This window comes from Ambystoma mexicanum, chromosome 9 (genome assembly GCF_040938575.1).
Source record: "Ambystoma mexicanum isolate Mex_15411 chromosome 9, UKY_AmexF1_1, whole genome shotgun sequence".
Lineage (NCBI taxonomy): Eukaryota > Metazoa > Chordata > Amphibia > Caudata > Ambystomatidae > Ambystoma > Ambystoma mexicanum.
Genome location: NC_090931.1, coordinates 1,126,720,472 through 1,126,740,233, shown reverse-complemented (window position 1 = coordinate 1,126,740,233; position 19,762 = coordinate 1,126,720,472).

Here is a 19,762-nt window from a genome sequence, read left to right as displayed (position 1 = left end):
AGGAAAGATTAAGAAGGATCAGAACAGAGGGAGAGTTGAAATCAAGATTTGAGAGCAGGTCTTCACAGGTGTTCAGGATAGCAGTTTCTGAGCCTTTGGATGCTCTGAAACCAGACTGGTAGTTGTGGAGACAGCCAGCAGATTTGGTATGGTCGGTCAATTGGGTGATGACCAACTTCTCTAGGAGTTTTCCCAAGAAAGAGCTAATGGAGATACGGCGATAGTTAGCCAGGCAGGAAGGTTCTGCAGATGGTTTTTAGGAGAGGGTGCAAAAGGGAGTGCTTGAGTGGTTGTGGGAAAGAGCCAGTGGCAAAGGAATGGTAACAGAGTCAGTCAAGGCAGGGGTGAGAGAGGAGATGTTGTCCTTGATAGTTCTGGAGGAGCAGGGGAGGACCTGTTTAGAGGAGACGTTCATAGAGCGGACTACTCTAGTGACCTCATCTGGTGCAACGGGAGAGAAAGAGGAGAGTTTGGGATCGGGTGAGAGTGGCCCATGTAAGGCAAGAGCAGAGGAGAGTTGGGGCAGAGAGTAGTGGAGCGTGAGGGCAGGATGTTCTGAATTTTGGTGGAGAAGTGGGAGGCCAGTGCAGTGCAGAGACCTGGGAGGAAAGAGGAGAAGAGGAGACTGCAGCAGGATTGTCTGGTTTCTTGCACATTTTGAAGGGTTCAGCTGTATTATTGATGGCCCCAGAAATTCAGACTTGAACATGGGCCTTTTCTTAGAGCAACTAGAGAGTTGATATTGCCACTGGAGTAGGTAGCGGGCCAGTTTGTCAGAGGATGTGCTAGAGACCTGTCATTTCCACTCACTTGCGTTTCAGTTTGGCCAAGTCAGAGCCATACCAAGAGTTGCATTTGGAGGCAGGCTTCATGCGGATCCTTATAACAGGGGCAAGGATGTGCAGAGTATTGCAGATGGAGAGATGGAGGTTTACAAGTGCTGAGTCGATATGAGAGTCAATAGAAGGGGTGGGAGGAGGAATGAACAGGCCGGCAAATGCAGCAACTGACACATGCTTCATTGGTCAAATGACGTAGAAGGAGACTGGCAGTGCAGGCAGAGGCATCGCTGTGGGGCCAAGGAGCTGAAGATGCGAGGAGAGGAGAGAGTGGTCAGACCAGTAGGGAGGGGTAGTTAGAGTGTTGGAGTGAGGGATTTCTGTTGAGAGGAATGCATCCAAGGTATGTCCAGCAGAGTTGGCCAGGTTGGGGGGAAGCATTGTGTGGGAAAGAGAGTCACAGAGGTAGCAGAAAGGTATAGTTGCCGAGTCCGGAGAGTCTAGATGAATATTAAAGTCACCAAGGAAGACAAGTTTGGGGTAGGATGTCAGGAGAGGAGGAGAGGTCTGCCCATTCAGAGAGGAAAATAGGAGTCGGTCCAGGAGGCCTACAGATAGTGGCAAGAGTGAGGGAGAGGGTAGGAGAGACACCAAGCCTACAGATGAGGTATTCAAAGCAAGAGTAAGATGTAGTGGGAATGGTAGTAGCAGTGACCCATTCAGGGAGGACAAGGACCATTCCGTCTCCAGTCCAGTTAGTCCTAGGCTTGCAGAGAGTGTCAAAAGCAGGTACAGAGCTGGCACTGGACCACTTCTCGGTAAGAGCGAGGACATCCAGGTCAAAGGTCGAAGGTGACAGATGTCAGAGGAGTGTTTAACAGCAGAGTGAGAATTGAGGGTAGTTAAGTGAAGCTGCTTTCCATCTTTGAAGGTCTTTCAAGGTGGGTTACAGGGACATAGTGCACCCATTCAAGGGGGCGGAGATGCCAGAGGTGTGGCAGTTAGAGGAGTGACATGGAAAGGGAGGAAGTGAAAGAGAGATGGAAGATGCCTATCCAGAAGGAGGGGGTTGGACTAAGAGCCCTGGGCCATGATAGTACCATTCTTGTAGACATTAGTGATGCACCTAGAAGATGAGCAGTATGCCATGCGTACTTTCCATCTGGTTCCACCATTAATGGTCGAGGAGGAAAAAAGGGGATAGGATAGAGACCATATGGGGAGTTCATAGGTCAGGAGAAGGGATAGTGAAGAGGATATCAGTGATAGCATGTCTTGAGGAAGCAATGGCATAGGTAGTGGCAATGGGGAGGCCTTGGCTGGATGCCAGGAGCGCTTTCTTAAACTATGTCCTACCAGACTTCAAGAGAGAGCTAGGATAGGTGATAGAATAACAGTTAGAATAGACAGGGGAGACAGAGACCACCATGAGTGCATGGGGGAGGTGGGTGGGACAGGAAGATGTACTGCACTGTTCAAGAGGAATTCACCACGTGGCCTAGCAGCCAATGCAGGGGCATAAGACAATAATACAGTGGGTTCACCCTTTGGGTTATGTAGATAATGTTACACACATGCAAACCACTGATGAGAACAGAATGAAGGACATTTTCTGTGAATTTGTAGGCATGTCTGCACTTCTTTTCTTCAGCTTTCTTCTTACTCTGTAACTCTTAAGAATAGAAACCTGTTTTCATGGTCATTGATCATTTCATTACATTGTACTGTTGTATGTGGATGTAGCTCCAGCTGCACAGAAGAGAGTCCAGCATTATTTTTGAAGTTCAAGACTTGTTCCAGCCAACCAACCATATTGCCATATATGTCTGTTTGTGCCTTGTTAATGCCTGTTACTGACTGCTGGCCACCAGCAAACAATGCTCTGTATAAGCCAGGACAAATGCACACATTTTTCTCTGGACGTCTTGTTACCCAAAAGAAATACGAAAAGGAATTGTGAACATTGACTGCTCAGTGGAAGCATAAGCTCCCTGTGCTTTAGACAGTGCACCTTGAAGACTCACAGGGCTGCATGGAGGAAGTGCTGAGCTGACAATTCTCCCTTCCCCAGGATTTCTGGGTTGAGCTTCTACCTCATCTATTGGCCGTGCTGACAGATTGTAAGGAAACTTCATTAGATGTATCCAAGGTCATACCACTGGGAGCAATGGTGCCTTGGGATTTATTTTATAATTAGATTGGCATAAATATTTACCACAAATCTGTGAAAGTGACACATCTTAAGGTTGCTTTGGTGGGGTTCTCCCCAGAGAAAATAATGTGAATCATGGGTTCAAACTAAGATGAATTTATGGTGACATTTTGTTTAACATTCTCTGGCCCACTTATTCTCAAATGTACAAAGCGGACTAGCTACATGACTCATTGATATAAAGCATATGGATTATCTTCAGGGGCTTGTCATATTTTTTCAAGCAGGGAAAGGTTACTTTGAAGGCCTACTCCTGAGTGTGGTGCAATCACTGAGGCAGAAAACTCAATGCCCAATCAGGCTCTTTCACTGTATTTCTAGTATATGTCCATTTGCAGCAGAAAAGGTCATAATTTAGATACTGGCAAAAATGAAATAAAATGTATAGCTTTAATGGTGCAATGCCCTTTCCGTTGAGATTCCTTTCTTCTTAGAAGTCAGCCATGATGACCCTGGACATCCAAGTACTAAACAGCATTAATGCAGCACTGTTTCTGTGCAAAAAGTGAGTAAAAAGGGAGACAGCTTGCAATCAGTTTTGTAGGTAAGTTATGAAAAAATCTGTTAGATGCTGTGCCATAGATTTACTTTCAGGCTGCAACAATATATGCCAGTATTTCCATATAAGAACATACTCATTTTGTTTTGCAAATTAAGCCAGTACACGCTCATAAGAACATACTCCAATTGGTTTTGTCTTTAAAAATGCCATGGATAAATAATCCATTCTCCAAATTGGCTGCACCAAATAGGCCAGCTTAGGCACGTAATAACACTTAACATGCTTGCTTTACTATTGCTGCAGTAAACAATGCCAAGCTAAAGTACATTTTTTAGTTAAACTCGCTGCAACAAAATATGCCTGTCTGACCATCTAATACCACTTAATAAGCTTACTTTGTCATAGATGTCCAGAAATAATGCTATGCCATAGTAAGAAAACATGTTCTTGCTGACTACGTGTGCTGTATGCAGGTCGCAAGGGCGTGCTTTCTAACCTTGGAATTGCACTGCACCAATATCTCCTGCAACACACACACACACACAGTCATATACATGTTCACACTAGTAGTCACAAACCCCTACAGCTTCTCTTAACCGATCACGGGGGACTGACTGGAATACTTTACTCTCACAGATACACCTATTGATATACACATGCAAACAAACAGTCATGCATCCATACAACGTATCTTAATCATTCACATGGCACAAGCCAGAACACTTACTCACACAGATGCACTCAGTCATATACACATTCACACAAGCAGTCAAGTACCAATACAACTTCTCTCAACCATTCACAAAGCACCCACCAGAACACCTACAGAACATCTACTCTTGCAGATTCACTGGAGGAAGAGGGTCAGGGGTCAGAAGGCCTATTCACCCCTCCTCCTAGCTATTTCTGGATCAGGCAGAAGTCAGGGTCAGCATTCTGACCTCTCCCCAGCATGAAATAGACAGAGATAGATAGGGGTGATGTGGCCTTGAGTATGTTTCATGCATTGGATGTCACAGAGTCCGTGAAGCATCCTGAATTTTGTGACGCCGCCCAGGGTATCCCTCATGCCTATCACAAAGCTCTTCAAGACGCTTTTCACCAATGCACAATATTACCAATGTCAACGGTTTGTTCCCATGTAGATATGCACTACTGATCTGTTTGTTTATTTGTTCACTCTTTGTACGACGCCTGTGGTCTACTCTCAGTAGCAACAGTAGTGATTGCATTACGTTTGTCCAACAATATTATTATGCAAGAACAGTATCTTGCTTCCGTTTTGTTCTGATAATGCAAATTATGTTTGCTTTCGTGCGTGTTCTTTAATATGATGTTCAGAATGTAAAATACAGAAATTTAAATTATATCCAAATATAAAACTTTTGGAAACTTCTAATGTGATTCTACACACATGTATGTGCTGTTTTCTTTGGAATGACACAGAAGGGAGGAGTTGTCATAGTAAAATTGTTTCCAACCCATTCATTTTTGTTCTAGCAACTTAAGCCTTCCTGGGCAGAAGAGGGTTGCACCCACCAGGAGCCCTTTTTGATACAATATGCCTTTCACAAAACTCAACATAAGTGTGAATGCATGTACATTTTATATGCCGGCCTTCGGCAAGCGCTGTGTAGGGCATAAGGGGCACCACCAGCCTTTGCATTTGTTTTTAGAGTCTTCGCAAATTAAAATACAATAATTGCATTATCATGGATTCAGATAAAATAACTAATTCCATTATGCAAATGCATTTTATTTGTTTTTTAGGCTGGGTACCTTCAGGGGACTAGAAATATCCTAAAAATAAAGGGGTCATCACCTTAGCACCCCCTATGGGCAAGCTCCCACTAACCTGATGTATATCCGAGAGCATGGTCTGGGGCTGTTGAGAGTATGCTACTGCTGATCGTAGCACATGCAGTATAGTTGACCACATATCATTCTTACAGAGTTTTATGTTGACATCTAGGGCTTATTCTTTTGATACAAGCTGCACAGTTTGTTTGAAGTGTGAGGGAATATATGTCTCCTTTGTCAAGTAGTTGCAGGCATCATGGATCCTTTAACTTGAACTTTACAAATATTCTCTTCCTGAACTTTCTCATAAATGGTTGAGTTGATGGAGGTGGATGTAGTAAGCACACTGAAGTCACTCTATGGGGTCTGCCAAGTTGCCCAATGTGGCACACACACCCTCCAATGTAAGTATATACAGGGAGTAATACCCTAGGAACTCTCAGCCGCCTGAAAACGCAATTTCAAGGGGATAGTGAAATGGAGACCTCCTTCCTACAGTCCTGGAGTAGCTTCCATCACCAAAATGAATGCTAGATTGGACGGCCAGATGAAATAAAACAGCAGAGAAAATGAAACATCCTGATGTGTCTCTGTATCTACATAAGTAGGGCAAGATCAACTGGACAGGTTCAATTCGATGAGCAGTGGAGTGGCAACATGCGGGAGGTGGTGCCTGCACGGAGTGTGCTTCATGCTGCAGGATTGGCGGTACTTGGGTGAAATACAAATTGGATCCCTAAAGCAAGTTGCTACTCATTTTGGTCCTCTTCCTGCCTCCAGGAATGAACAGAGAGGAAATGTGAGACAGTTGTAATGTAGATAGTCTTTGAGGTGAAACACCACATAACACCCATAGACACGAGTGACGGAGCAGTGAAGTGGTGATAAAGTATTGGTGCTTGACAGTGAAATCAAGACCGGATTCCTCTGTTTTACAGGTTAGAATGCCAGAACGGTAATCTCCCTGAACGTAGGTGGGATCATCAGTGAGGCTTCCAAAAGAGACCTTTGCTCTAGCACCTTGAAGCATCTGTGTGCTAAATAGAATTACCAATCAAATATGTAAGACCAAATAACGGACAGACTCAAATGAGATGGTAAAATACTGCTATAATCTCAAAGAAGTAAAGCAGGGGGCGATTAAACACTTCTTGTAGGATCACACTGTTTTTTTGATTATACACAGCGTATATAATATTAGATGCGTCATCTATATGGCATAGTGCAAAACCTATCGAGGGGTTGGATTGGATTAGGTGAAAATGTCTACATATAGAAAATATGCATGTTAGTGCCTCATAGGTGGTTTCTTGTCTGTGAGACACACCGTGAGCTACCTCTATACTCGTGGTGTAAGACACTCATCATAGAAGACAATATGGCAGCAGAATAATACTTTGCTTAAAGTGCATGGCAGGCTGTTTTAATTTGTTGGTGAGCAGCACGTACATGGAAACGAAACCTAGGATGTTGGAGATACGTCCGCTCTCCCCTTGTTTTCCCAATTAGTCTAACCTCTCTCATCGGTAGGCCTTGCCCGTCTGAACTGTCTCTGGGCATTTGAGGTAGTGTAGGCACACCATTATCTTAGCTTCAGACTTGCTAAATAGCCCTTGTTTGTGAGCTCTTCATCACGTGTCACGAGACCATACAATTGTCCATGTCGATGGTGCCTTTAACACCATTTTTTGCAGGGGATTAAGAATACCCCCGATTTTTCCATGGATCCTTTTCATCTTGGAATGCTCGTTCCAGTATCTCAATTAACTGTATAATGGACATCATATTAAATCCTTCTTTAACCAACATGCATCGCCCTGCTGATTTCTTCAAATCTTTTAACTCATCTTCATACATAGTTGAATAATATGTGGCACGTTTAGCCTCTAAGTCTGTGGCTTCATTCCCACAAGAGATTAAGGGGGTCATTCCGAGCAGCCGGTAGTGGCTTAATGGCACCGTTAAGGATGGCGGTGCCATTAAGCCCCTACCGCCCTATTCCAAAGTCCCTTAGCAGGTCCCAGCAGGAACGGCTGGTCTGACCAGCTTTTCTTAGTGGGACCGTTAAGGGAACTTGGAGCTAATAACGGGCCTGCAATTTGCGGGCGCGTTATTAGCGCCTTCCCCATACCCATTGAGCCCTATGGGGCTCAAATGGGAATGGGGAATGGTTTACTGAATGGGGACTTACTGGGTCCTCCAAGGTCAGAATGACCCGGTAAGTCCCCATTCAGTGACACCGGACCCAGGTTTGGAGGCAGCCATCGCGCTAATAGCGCCATGGCTGCCTCCAAATTCGTAATGACCCCCTAAATCTGTTCTTTTTGAATGTGCTGTGCTCTTCACAATGGCTACGGTTGCTGGAAAGCTTAAGGATTCAATGGCCCTCATTCCGAGGTTGGTGCTAGTCACGGCGCTATTAGCGTCATGACTAGCACCAAAACCGGTACCACCACCGACTTGGTGGTATGGGGACTTACTGGTCTAGTCTTACCTTTGTGGGACCGGTAAGTCCCTATTTGAAAAGCCATTCCCCATTCCCATTTGAGCCCCCATAGGGCTCAATGGGAAGGTGTCAATAATGGTACCGAAAATTGGGGTACCGTTATTGACCCCAGTATCCCTTTTGGGTCCCGTCCATAACACCTGATAAAACCAGGCGTTAAGGAAGGGACCCGCAAAGGGACCTCGGAATAGGGTGCAAAGGGATTACCGGCACCGGTGTCATTACCGGTGCCCGGTATCCCTTTGCGCCCAGGTGGTAATGGCCTCCAATGTGTTTGTCTACTAGCCCTGCATGTTGCACTGGAGTCCCATCTGTACAGAGGAAGCCCCTCCTCTTCAAACGTGCTAGGCCTGCATGCACAGTTCACTTCACATAGGCAGAGTCAGAGGACACTGTCAATTCCTCCTCCTCAAAGCTTAGTGGTGCATCAATAAGTGCAGCTAATTTTGCAGCCTGTGTTGAATAGGTTGATGGGAATCGCCTGCTCATTAATACTTGTAAGCCCACTCGGGTCAACCTTACTACTGCCAATCCCAAATGTCAACCCAGTTTATTGATCAATTTTAGATGAACCATCAATGAAAACTGCACCCCCTCTTCCTAATGCATTCTCTCGAACATGGGGAATATCACCATAACACTCTATTTATGTAACACAGTTATGCATATAATGGTCTTCTCCCACTGGTTCAGCTATGAACGTAGCTGGATTCACTTTACTACGCCTTACAATTTTTATTGCAGTGTTCGAGATAATGATTTCATACCCCGATGCTATTTGAGTGGGCAACGTACTTTTGAGTTTCTCTCCAAATAGAGTTACGGAACACCCCATAGTTATATTTGAAGCCTTTTCTATGGCAAAATGCAGCAGTTGCCAAATATTGTTTGTAAGGATAGTGTCCTTTCATAACTGGGTCTAGAATCTCACTATAATAAGCCAATGGTTTAGGACCATGTCCTAATGTCATTTTCTGCTTAAGGGCTGCTTTCATGACTTCTCCATTTGAATGGGAAAATAATGAACATTCTTCACTGTAATTTGGAATCCCTAATACAGGAGCTGTACTGACCACACTTTTTAATTGAATAAATCCTTCATTCAATTCTTTGTCCACCCTATTCTAGTTTTAGACAAGTGTGCCTCTTTAAGCAGCTTTAAGAGGGGTTGAATATTTGTACTGTAGTCAAAGACCCAGGTCCTGCAATTATTGCATAGACCTAAACATTTCTGCATTTGTCTCACTGATTTTATATGTATGGTTCTTATAATGGCTTCTGCTCTTTCCGGTGTCACTTTTCTTCCTTCATGTGAGATTAACTGTCATTTGTATAATAGTATAAAAGTTTGGAACTAAAGGAAACTCTTCTTCAACTATATGGTTTAGAGGGGGAAGGTCCTGAATACATTTCCACGACCCCCCCTTTCATTTTTTGACGGGGTACACAGCCATATAGCATGGAGAATCTGATGGTACTAGAATGCCATGTTTCATTAGGGCAAGTATAGTTTCGAATATCCCCTCATCTTGGAGGTTGGTAGTTGTAAATAATTGCATGAAATTGACTAAAAGTACTTATGAAAGCAGAAGACTATAATCACAAACAACTACAAAAGCACAGGCGATGGAGTACACAAATGGCTGCCGATCTTAAAGAGAACACAAAGAAGGCCGAGGGACGTACATGCACGATGATGTCACTGCGTATATTACCAAAGTCTGACATCTTGAACGCCGATCCAGATCATGGATCAGTGTTTTTCGAGAAAGGGACAAGTGGATGCTTTTCAAACAACTGAAGGTAAGACCTAATGAGGAGCATCCCTAGACGATGTGCTCTAACAAGTAGAAACTTGATAAAATCCTAAAATAGATTTTTGCTAACTTTTCCCAGGTAATTAAATACTTTGACTTGAATAATGGGAAGCCAAATACTAACAAAACCATATACATATAGTAGGAGAAAGCAAAAGTAATAGGGTGAGTGTTCAGTTGAAAAGTAAAACAGGATATGTGAGAAGTTTTTGACATGTTTATTGAATAGAAACATTATAATCTTTAAAGGCTCATTATTTTCTTTATTTCTTTAATTTTTAAATTTCTTTAGATTCTCTCCTGATGATCTACTATAAAATGATGGGTAAACATGTGTAAAGAGAAAGGAGATAGTGAGAAAAGGAAAGAGAATACATTTAATGAAAATAAAAGATGGAATTTGTTTACCATGTCAATATCCTTGAATAATTCCTTTGAGAATATGAGAGAAGGAAACAAGTGAGAAACAAGAATGGAATGGAATTGATTCACCCTACTTACTAGACTTTGAATATTTTTCAATTGAAGTTTGCGCATTGAGAATGGTACCAGGAGCAACTATTGATAATCTACATTTTAAATTATCTTTATCCATCTGGGGCCCTGGTATTTATTGTGGTCGACCCCCTCATTCCTCAAATAGTGGGAATTGTGAAAACCCTGATCGTGTGTCATACCTGCCCACGCTCCTTGTCTTCCCGGCAGCATTATCATTGAGTGCTTGTTTTCTTACTGGCAATGCCCTTAGTCTGTTTACATAGGGTGTGGACACATTCCCTGTACTCTGCGATCATACTTGTGGTTGCTCAGTATATGGTATTGGATCTGGTGTTTTTCTTATAGGGTCCTCTAAATCTAACCATTTTACACCTTTATCTACTCTTGATTCTCTTGAAAATCCATATGCACGTTCTTCTCACATCTTCTTATTTTGTCTCCTTTCCTCGTCTAACATTATTATGCCCCAACTCGTATGACTATTGTCTTCTTTCACGTTCTCAAGATCTAACCCACTTAAGGATATAGTCCTATGATCGTCTACCCTGACATCATGCAAGCTTCCTCCTGCTCCCCTGAAGTATGCTCCTTGTTCACCCTCTTGAGTTCTATATCCTTCTTTGACCCTCATTTGTATTTTTAGTTTCCCCATTCTTGTTTCAATATTTTCTGTATCTTCTTCTCTCCATGTTGGCATATCTAAAGATCCTCCCCAACCTCCACGGGACTGTTGTGACACTCTTGCATCTTCAGTCTGATTTTTCGTTTATATGGGTATCATGCTTCTTTGGCATAAATATTCAATCTCATCATCTTTAAATCCTCTACTTCTGTTCATTTCTTCCTCCCTTCTCTGTATTTCCCTTAATTCCTCTTCCTTTCACCAACCAGGCCCAAAGACGTGGCTGGGGTTGCTGTTGGTTCTCTTGTCCAGAAAAGAATTGCCTGGCATTTCGGTGCTGGACTGCCCTTGGGCAGGACAAAGACTGATATGTAGTGGACATTTCTCTTCTGTGAAAGGGATAGTGAGCTAAAGAATCTATTTGAGGCTCAAACCCGGGGTATAGGCAGGTAGAGAGAAACTCCCAGAACCCCCCTTATTTATGCATATTAAGTAGCTTTGGGTTTTCACCCTAAGTTACTAGGGTTTTCCAGACGTGGAACACTTGCTCCCTGTTTTTAGAGAGGCACAGTGATGCATGCATATTCTAAGGTCTATGATGCCTTATTGACATTTTTCCACTCTGGGTAGTGGGTGGTGTGAAGAGAGAGTTGCAGGGGTCGTGGGGCTCGCGAGGTCCATGGTTGAGACACTGGTCAGGGGAATTATGGAGGAAGGAGCATGCACGGATGACTCTGGGGTCTGGAAGAGAATTGTGGGGAGAAGCCTGTGTTGTGGCAGGAGCCGATGCGCCAAAGTGCACGAGTAGTAACTGGGGGGTGATCTGTCTGGGCGAGTGACAGCTTCAGACGGGGCACGTGAAAGCACTTTGAAGGCTGTAGTGGAGGTTGGGTCAGGTTTTTGTTTTTGCCAATGGAGGACTTGGGATCTAGTGATTCTGGATCTGAGTGGCAGTCGGTTCCTGCTAAGAAGAGGGTTAAGTCGCGGGATGTGTCTAGGAGCCGGTCTCCATTGGATCGGGTGGGGGTTGTCAATGGTGTCACTGTGTCTTCAAAGTACTCTGTGTTGGAGCATCAGGGGGCAGAACTTCTCTGTTCTGAGGTGGTGGGCAATGTAGGGGTGGTGTGGTAGGTGTGGTGTCTGACGTTGGGTCTTTATTGCCAAGTAAGGGGGTTGGTGCTTTGGAGGAGAACGTTTTGTGGTGCTTGTGGCCAGTACTGTGGAGGGTCGGGATTTAAGGCAGGTGTGCGCGATTGAGATTGCGATTTCAGTGGAGGAGTGGGCTCATGCGCCTTGGTCTATCTGTAAGGTGGGTGGGAGTAAGCTTTTGGTTTGCTGTGCATCTTTTGAGCAGCAGGAGATTGTGTTGTGTTTACACAAGGTGGTGGGGATTATGGTGGTGTGTTCTGTACCACCTCTTTGTGTGGCTGGTGGTAAGCGGGTGGTCTATGATGTTCCGGCTAGTACTGATTTGGGCTTTTTGGTGTCTGAGTTTAGGGGTGTTGGTGTGGTTGGGGTGCGTCCTAGAAATGGGGATGGGGTAGTGGTTTTGACTACTCTCTTGGTGTCCTTGCAGTCTGTGGAAGTGCCCCAGTTTTTGTGGATTGGTTATGAGAGGTTCCAGGTGGCCAAATATATTTGCCCCCTCCATTGCGTTATTTTCGGTGCCAGTGTTTTGGTCATGTGGCCTGTGTCTGTAGAGGTGAGCAGTGTTGTGCGAAGTGTGGCGGTGGCCACAATGTCAAGATGTGTTCAAGTGAGACAGGGCCTGTTTGTAGGTACTGTGGTGGGGATCACTGTGTTATGTTTAAGGGGTGTCCTCTGTATGTCCTGTGTATGTCTGTGAGGTTCAGGTGTAGTCCGAGAGAGTGTCTCACAATTTGTCTTATGCGCAGGCTGTTGTGCGGTTGCCAGCTGCTGGTGTGGATCAAGTGGAGAAGGTTTGTCTAGCTGGGGATGGGCCCTTGCCCCCTTTGGTTGTTTGTGTGTCTGGTGTTGTGCATCCACTGGTGGTGGGTGATTTATTGGTTATGTCGAAGGAGAAGTTTTTGTTGTTTATGATTGAGGTTATTAATTGTTATTTTCAAACACAGAGCAAGACTGAGAAAATGATGATTATAGTTAGGGCAGCTGAGAGGTTTTTGGGTATTGTTGGCTTTACGCTGGAGTATTTGAATGAGGTGTTGTGTAGGGGGACTGTTTGAGGTGTGGTCGCTGTATTTTGGTGTGGGTCTCCTAGTAGTGGAGGTTTGTTGTTGTGGTTGGTCTGTAGCTGCATTTGTGGGAAGTTTGGTGAGCATCTTCTGTTTAGAGCAAGACTGAGAAAATGATGACTATTGTTGGGGCAGCTGAGAGGTTTTAGGGTATTGTTGGCTTTACGAGGGAATATTTGAATGAGGTTTTGTGTAGGGGATTGTGTGAGGTGCGGTGTGTGTATTTTGGTGTGGGTCTCTTGGTAGTGGAGGTGTGTTGTCATGGATGGTCTGTAGCCGCATTTGTGGGAAGTTTGGCGAGCATCATCTATTTAGATGGAAATCACTGACTCCTGGTTTCTGGGAGCCACCGCAAGAAGAAGAAGAAGAAGAAAGAAGAAGTAGAGAGGCGCAGCTCCACCTCACTGACGAGGCCCAACTAGGCTTAAACACATGTCTTGGGTTGTTGTCGGTACTCTTGTTCAGAAAAAAACTGCCTGGCATTTCAGTGCTGGACTGCCTTTGGGCAGGACAAAGACTGATATGTAGTGGACATTTCTCCTCTGTGAAAGGGATGGTGAGTTAAAGAATCTGGTTGAGACTCAAACCCGGTAAATAGGCCAGTAGAGAGAAACTCGCAGAACTCCCCTTACTTATGCATATTAAGTAGCTTTGGCTTTTCACCCTAAGTTACTGGGGTGTTCCAGACGTGGAACCCTTGCTCACTGTTCTTAGAGCGGCATAGCTCCCCCACACTGACGAGGCCCAACGAGGCTGGGCCCAACCAGGCTGAAACTTCTCTCTTGGGTTGCTGTCAGTACTCTTGTTCAGAAGAAAATTGGCTGGCATTTCAGTGCTGGACTGCCCTTGGGCAGGACAAAGACTGATATGCAGTGGAAATGTCTCTTCTGTGAAAAGGATGTTGAGCTAAAGAATCTGGTTGAGATTCAAACCCAGGATATAGGCTGGTAGATAGAAACTCCCAGAACCCCCTTAACATATCATGCTTCTACACCATAAATATTCAATCTCATCATCTTTAAATCCTCTACTTCTGTTATTTTCTTCCTCCCTTCTCCTTATTTCCCTTAATTCCTCTACCTCTCGCCTTCTTTGTAACCTTCAAGCTTTCAATCTTTGGGCTTCTATTTCTTCTCGTTTCTCTTCTTCTAGCCTCTCCTTCCCCCTTTTTGCCTCATATGTTCTTTGTTCTTGCCTTTGTTACATTCCTTGTGACTTTCTAGATTGTATATCCTCTCTTCTTACATCTCTTTCACTTTCTTATCTTGCTCCTCAATTTCCTCTATTTCTCGATCGCCACCAATACCTTTGTTATCTAGTTTGAGCAATATTTGTCCTCCCCACCATTTGCTCTGTAATATTGTCGGGGGGAAATTCTGCCGGTGTCGGCCGGGCCGTCCGCAGACCTCCGGGCAGGGAGGCCCCAACTCCTCCCGTATATCCCAACGAGATAGAGTATGCGACACACACAAGAAGCAAGGTGACTCTGCTGTTTATTAAACACAAACGGCAGGGATGGGTCAAGGAGCGTACGCGTCCGTACTGACACACACACAATCGTGGGCTCGCAGGCCCTTTTTACATTAGTGTGACGCGCTACTCGCGTCATCTCAAAAGTTTAGCAAAAACCTATCTCCACTCAGGATTGGTTGCTCGAGTGGTAGGGTTAGTATAGCATACGTATAGAGAACAATATTAGTGGGTAAGGTGAGTCAGGTGATATATCTGGGTTGTCCCTACAATTAGATACATGAGAATTGTTACATGAAGACTACTAATGATTGGTCAATGTTAATGGCGTCAGTGATAAGAGCCCCATGTTCTGATTGGTGCGTTTGCGAGCCTCCCAGTCTGGGACCATCGCTGTTCCCAGCTCGCGGTGCACCTGTCATTTGCAACAATGTTTCACTATGAGTACGTGCAGACAATGTGAAGACTTATCCATGAGCTGGAAGGCCGACTACTCCCACTGTCGCAGATGCCCATTGAGCCTTTCAAGTGTATCTGCCTGTGTCTCGTACTGAGGGATTCAGACGCCTTCTTTCTCCTGGACTTGGCATCCTGTCAGGTTTGGCTTGGTCACGTGAGGTGGGACCGTGTTTGAGGCAGACTTTACACCATTAATATTGTTTTTCTACTGTGCGCTTGGTTTAATTTTGCAGGTGTGCCTTTAACGTTGGTGTGCGGCATGCGAGGTTGCAACATCGTGCCCTTGATGGTCTGCTTCGGAATGTGGGTTTGCAACATTACGACCTTGGCTGTCTGCTCTCGCCGGGCTCATTTTGCAGGATCAGCAACCTGACTCTTGTTCTTTTCACGTCCATGGGAGCTCTTGCTTGCGGCCTACTTAGGCCTGGTGTATAGGTAGAACCATTTGGTGCACAGGCGTTTTAGGTTATAGTAACATATTGTCTTATGACCAGTATCATGTCTTCGTTATATTTCTCATTATGGCACCTGGGTTTAGGAAAAGCGTAAGCAAGCTCTTTAGATGAGTTCATGATGCGTCTTGCGTGTCTGTATTTTAAAAGCCTATATGAAAAATAATAAAGATGCACGTCCGTGAGTATGTCCGTCGCCTACGTCATAGCACTGAATATATTCTTCGTGTAGATTGGTGCGGGAGTGTCCAGCGTGTATATTTGCACAGGTGCGCTGATCGTTGACTAGGTCGTCATGGCATCTCTAACGACGTGTTGGCTTTAGTCTAGTTGATCCGTGCCACAGGTGTCAGCATGGGCAGGTCGTGCTGTCGGGCAGGCAGATGGACACATCCGTATGTTCCTGTACCAGGGTATTTGGCCATCTGGTAGATGGGCATACTCTTCTTGTGGCGGGTGCCTGGGCCGTGATCCTTTAGGCCAGGCACGAGAGGGCAGGGACGGGAGTCTGTTTTTCCATTCTCCCACTTCAGTCCCCCCTCTGGTCGACTTGTCGACCACAAACATATCTTTTTCGTTATCACCTCTCACTCTCCATATTTTAGTTATCCCTCCTAGATGTCCATAGTGGTTAACATGATCTTCAAATGACCAGTACATATATTCACAGGTTCCTCCAGGAGTACAGTATACCCATTTCCCTATGTAACTCCTGGGGTTTCTTGGGTTTTCAATCTTCACTGATGGTGGGTCCAGATGGTTAGTAATAATCTGGTTTCGCAGCTTCTCCCTTTCTTGTATTATTATGCCTGCGTGTTGGCCGTCATCTGCTGGCATCAAGGGGTGCATACCAACCATTTCAAGCAACTCGTCAGTGGTGCGTGCCTTTCGGGCCTTCCAAAATCTTATTATGATCAGTGTAGCTCCAGCCAAAATAGTACAACCAACTATAATTTTCAGTCCATCTGACAGCCAAGATGGCATCCATGACCATAATAGTGAAAACCAGCTCTCATCCTTTTTTACACCATTGCTTTCATCCATCATTTTGGAGTGCATCTGGGCCAATTGTGAAACTGCTTCTGTCAGTGTGCCGTTGTCAGCATCGTTGGCAGGAATGAACGTGCAGCATGATTGTCCTATCTTTGCGCATACTCCTCCTTCCATGGCTGTGAGGAGGTCCAATACATATCTGTTCTGGAGTGCTACCATCCTTACAGCTCGCAACTCCTCTTTTATTGCGTTGAATCCATTTACTGTAGAATTGATGGTCATCATTAATTCCCATCTAGTTATCTGGAGCCATTTTGCGTTTGCGTAAGCCTGCAGTCCTGGATGGATTATTGAGGAGAAGAACATTGCTGCTCTGCTGAATAGTCTGTGTTCTGGTGGAATTGAAGTGAGGGCTGTTTCCGACCTTCCCCATAGGTAATTTCCAGTCAGAGGTTCTCCTTGTCTTTTCCTTCTATTCAGGACGGTTTTGTTACCGTTGGTCCTGTTCCCTTGCTCCTCTTGAGGTGGTGCGGATCTCTTCTTTCTCCTGTCCCCTTCATCCATTTTGGGAAAGCTTGCCACATTCACATGCTTCTTGGGTACCACTAGTGACGGTACATTGACGTGTACCATCGTGCATACACCATTCCACAGGGGGGGCAGTGTGTGGTATGCTTTTTCTCCGCAGGCCCAGTAATGGTCCATTATTACTGCTGTTCCTGCTCCCCCATCACGCTGGCACAATTGGTGTTGTATCCTACGTACACTTCCCCTTTATGTTGGTAGCATACCTTAGGCGCAGTCAGCGGCAGAATTGTTATTGGGTCTTCATCCGTCTCTACCCATGTGAGCATTGGTACGTACTTGATCCAAGTCATCCAACATCTGTGGTTGTGTGCCTCGATAGTTGAGATAGTTTCCTTTGTCACCATGTTGCTTCCAATCACTCCTATCTCCCAATTGTTATCCAAATACACCTTCCCCGTTATCGTCACCAGTGGCCTCTCCCAGCATCCCAGTTTACCAGGAACTTCAGTTGCATACCAATCACATGGCAAATACTGCAATGTCACTTTCTTTGTTTCCCCTTTTGCAGGACCACTTGTTATGTATCTGAATGCTTCAGCATGTAAACTGCTCTTGTGGTAACTCAAATAGGTCTTGAGGAAGTTGTTTTCGTATGGTTATGAATCTCGTGTTTTCCACACCATGTGCACCACTGTCCCTTGAAACCTTCCTTTCGTTTGGAACAGTGCCAAGTATATAATGCATCGTGCTGTCTTTTCATCTATTTCTGTGGCAACAAATGTTCGGGACGCGCTCATGGCGTATGGTATTAATGAGCAAACGTAGCAGCTGTCTTCTGTTGTCTGCTTACCAATGCGGGTCATGTGTTGATACCATATGTTGTTTGACACATGTGCTGAATCTTGGATATAATTATCAATACCTTTATTATCTGAGTATGTGCTGCGTTTAACTCTATTTTGCTTGTGTATAGTTTTACTACTATCACCTGATGTAACACCTGTTGCAGCTGGGGATGGGGGTATATTAGGTTTGGGTAGAGCAGTAATATTGATAGCACAGCTGTACTGCCATACAGAGGCAGCCAAGAACCCGGTGATCATCAAAATCCCTATTATTTTTATTACATATGCTAATTTCACCGGCATTTTGCTCTTACCTTTGCTGCGGTCCGGCAGCGTATTCTTGCGACGTTAAAGTTGCCCGCCTGAAAATTCTCAATATGCTTATTATTAAATGTTAGTTGTTGTTAATTAAGCTCTCCCTATCAGGTAGTCATTCAGTGCCCAGGCAAAGAGCTGTTCCCACGCCAATCTAAGCGACCTATCTCTTAGGGCAGGCAGGTATGGGTGAAGGTGGGGCATTGAGTGTTCTATCGCCAAGAGGAATGCTGTGTAGTACACACGTACCCTTCTCTTTTTCAGGTACGTTGGCCTCTTTATTTCATATACAAATTGGTGCGACAATTCTTCTGGGTAGTAATCGTCTGGGGGTACCATCTACTCCTGGGCAATGAATTTGTTAGTTATCTATTTTCTTAACAGTACAATAATACACAGTTCCTGCATGTGCGAGAGAAAAGAAGAGAAAGCATTCACGTGTTTACATGTGTACTTGTGCAATACAATGTTCTTTAGTACAGTTATTACTCGTAGTGGGGGTAGGGGTCAATGGGCAGGGAGTTTGGGTTCAATTGGCGGAAGTAGTTTTACTCTTTGAGCGTGTGACCATGGGGTGGGCAGTATGAGGATCACCCTTTTCTTCTTCAGTTATTGTCTCTGGGCAATTTGGGGAGTGACAGGGTATGGGAACACTTGGGTTGTTGGCTGTGATAGAACTCTCTTCTTCCGTTGGCGATGTTGTTGTTGTTCTTCCCACAGACCTGTCGGTGGCACTGGGGCGGGTCTGGGGTCTGTATATCTTTACATCGTGTAGGTGATTCCAGGCTTGCTTATCCTGTAGCTTTACTGCTCTCGTTGATACCTCCTCTACTAGATGTGGGCCAGTAAACCGCGGGTCGTTCCACTTTCTATTGAAATTGCGAAGCAGTACGTAGTCACCTTTAGTAACTTTACACAGTCTTTCTTTGTCCAATTCTTTATCCGTGTCTTCTTGTTGATTGCTGTTAGACCCGCCCCGTGTGCGCTCGAGCTGTTGAGACACAAACACCACACTAGTAATCAAAGAAGACACATATTGGTACATTTCATCACCAAAGGCATCTGCTGTACTTTCATTGTCGGTAAATGCTCTTGATGTTGGCGTTAGGGGAAGGCGCATCTGACGTCCGGTAACCACCTCGTGTGGGGTGAGGTGGTGGTCGGACCCTGGTCTATTCCTTAGCTCGAATAGGGCTAATGGAAGACAATATAACCAACTCTTGTTAGTTGCTTGCTGTATCTTTGCGATTGCCTCCTTTAATAGGCCATTCAGGCGTTCACATATACCTTTGGCCTGTGGGTGGTATGCACATGCAAATTTATGTTTTATATTCAGCAAGGATGTAATGTGCTGGAACATTTCGTTTGCGAAATGTGGGCCATTGTCTGATCTTAACACCTCGCACACTCCCCATCTTGGGAAGACCTCCCTCACTAGGAATTTAGCTGCTCTAAATGCATCTGGGTGTGAACAGGGCCCTGCTTCAATCCACCTAGAGAATGGGCATACTACTACGAGCATATACCTATTTCCTTGACATATATTGATCATATCAACATAATCAATATGGAGATGCCGGAAAGGTCCCTGAGGCCGGGGTATAGTACCTCTTACCACCTTTAGAGTATGGCCGGCCGTAAACTGTTGACATGTGAGACAATTACTGATAAAATTAGACACATGAGAATTTAGCTCTGGGCAGAACCAGTCTTCCCTAATTCGTGCTGCAATTACTTCTTTGCCTGTGTGG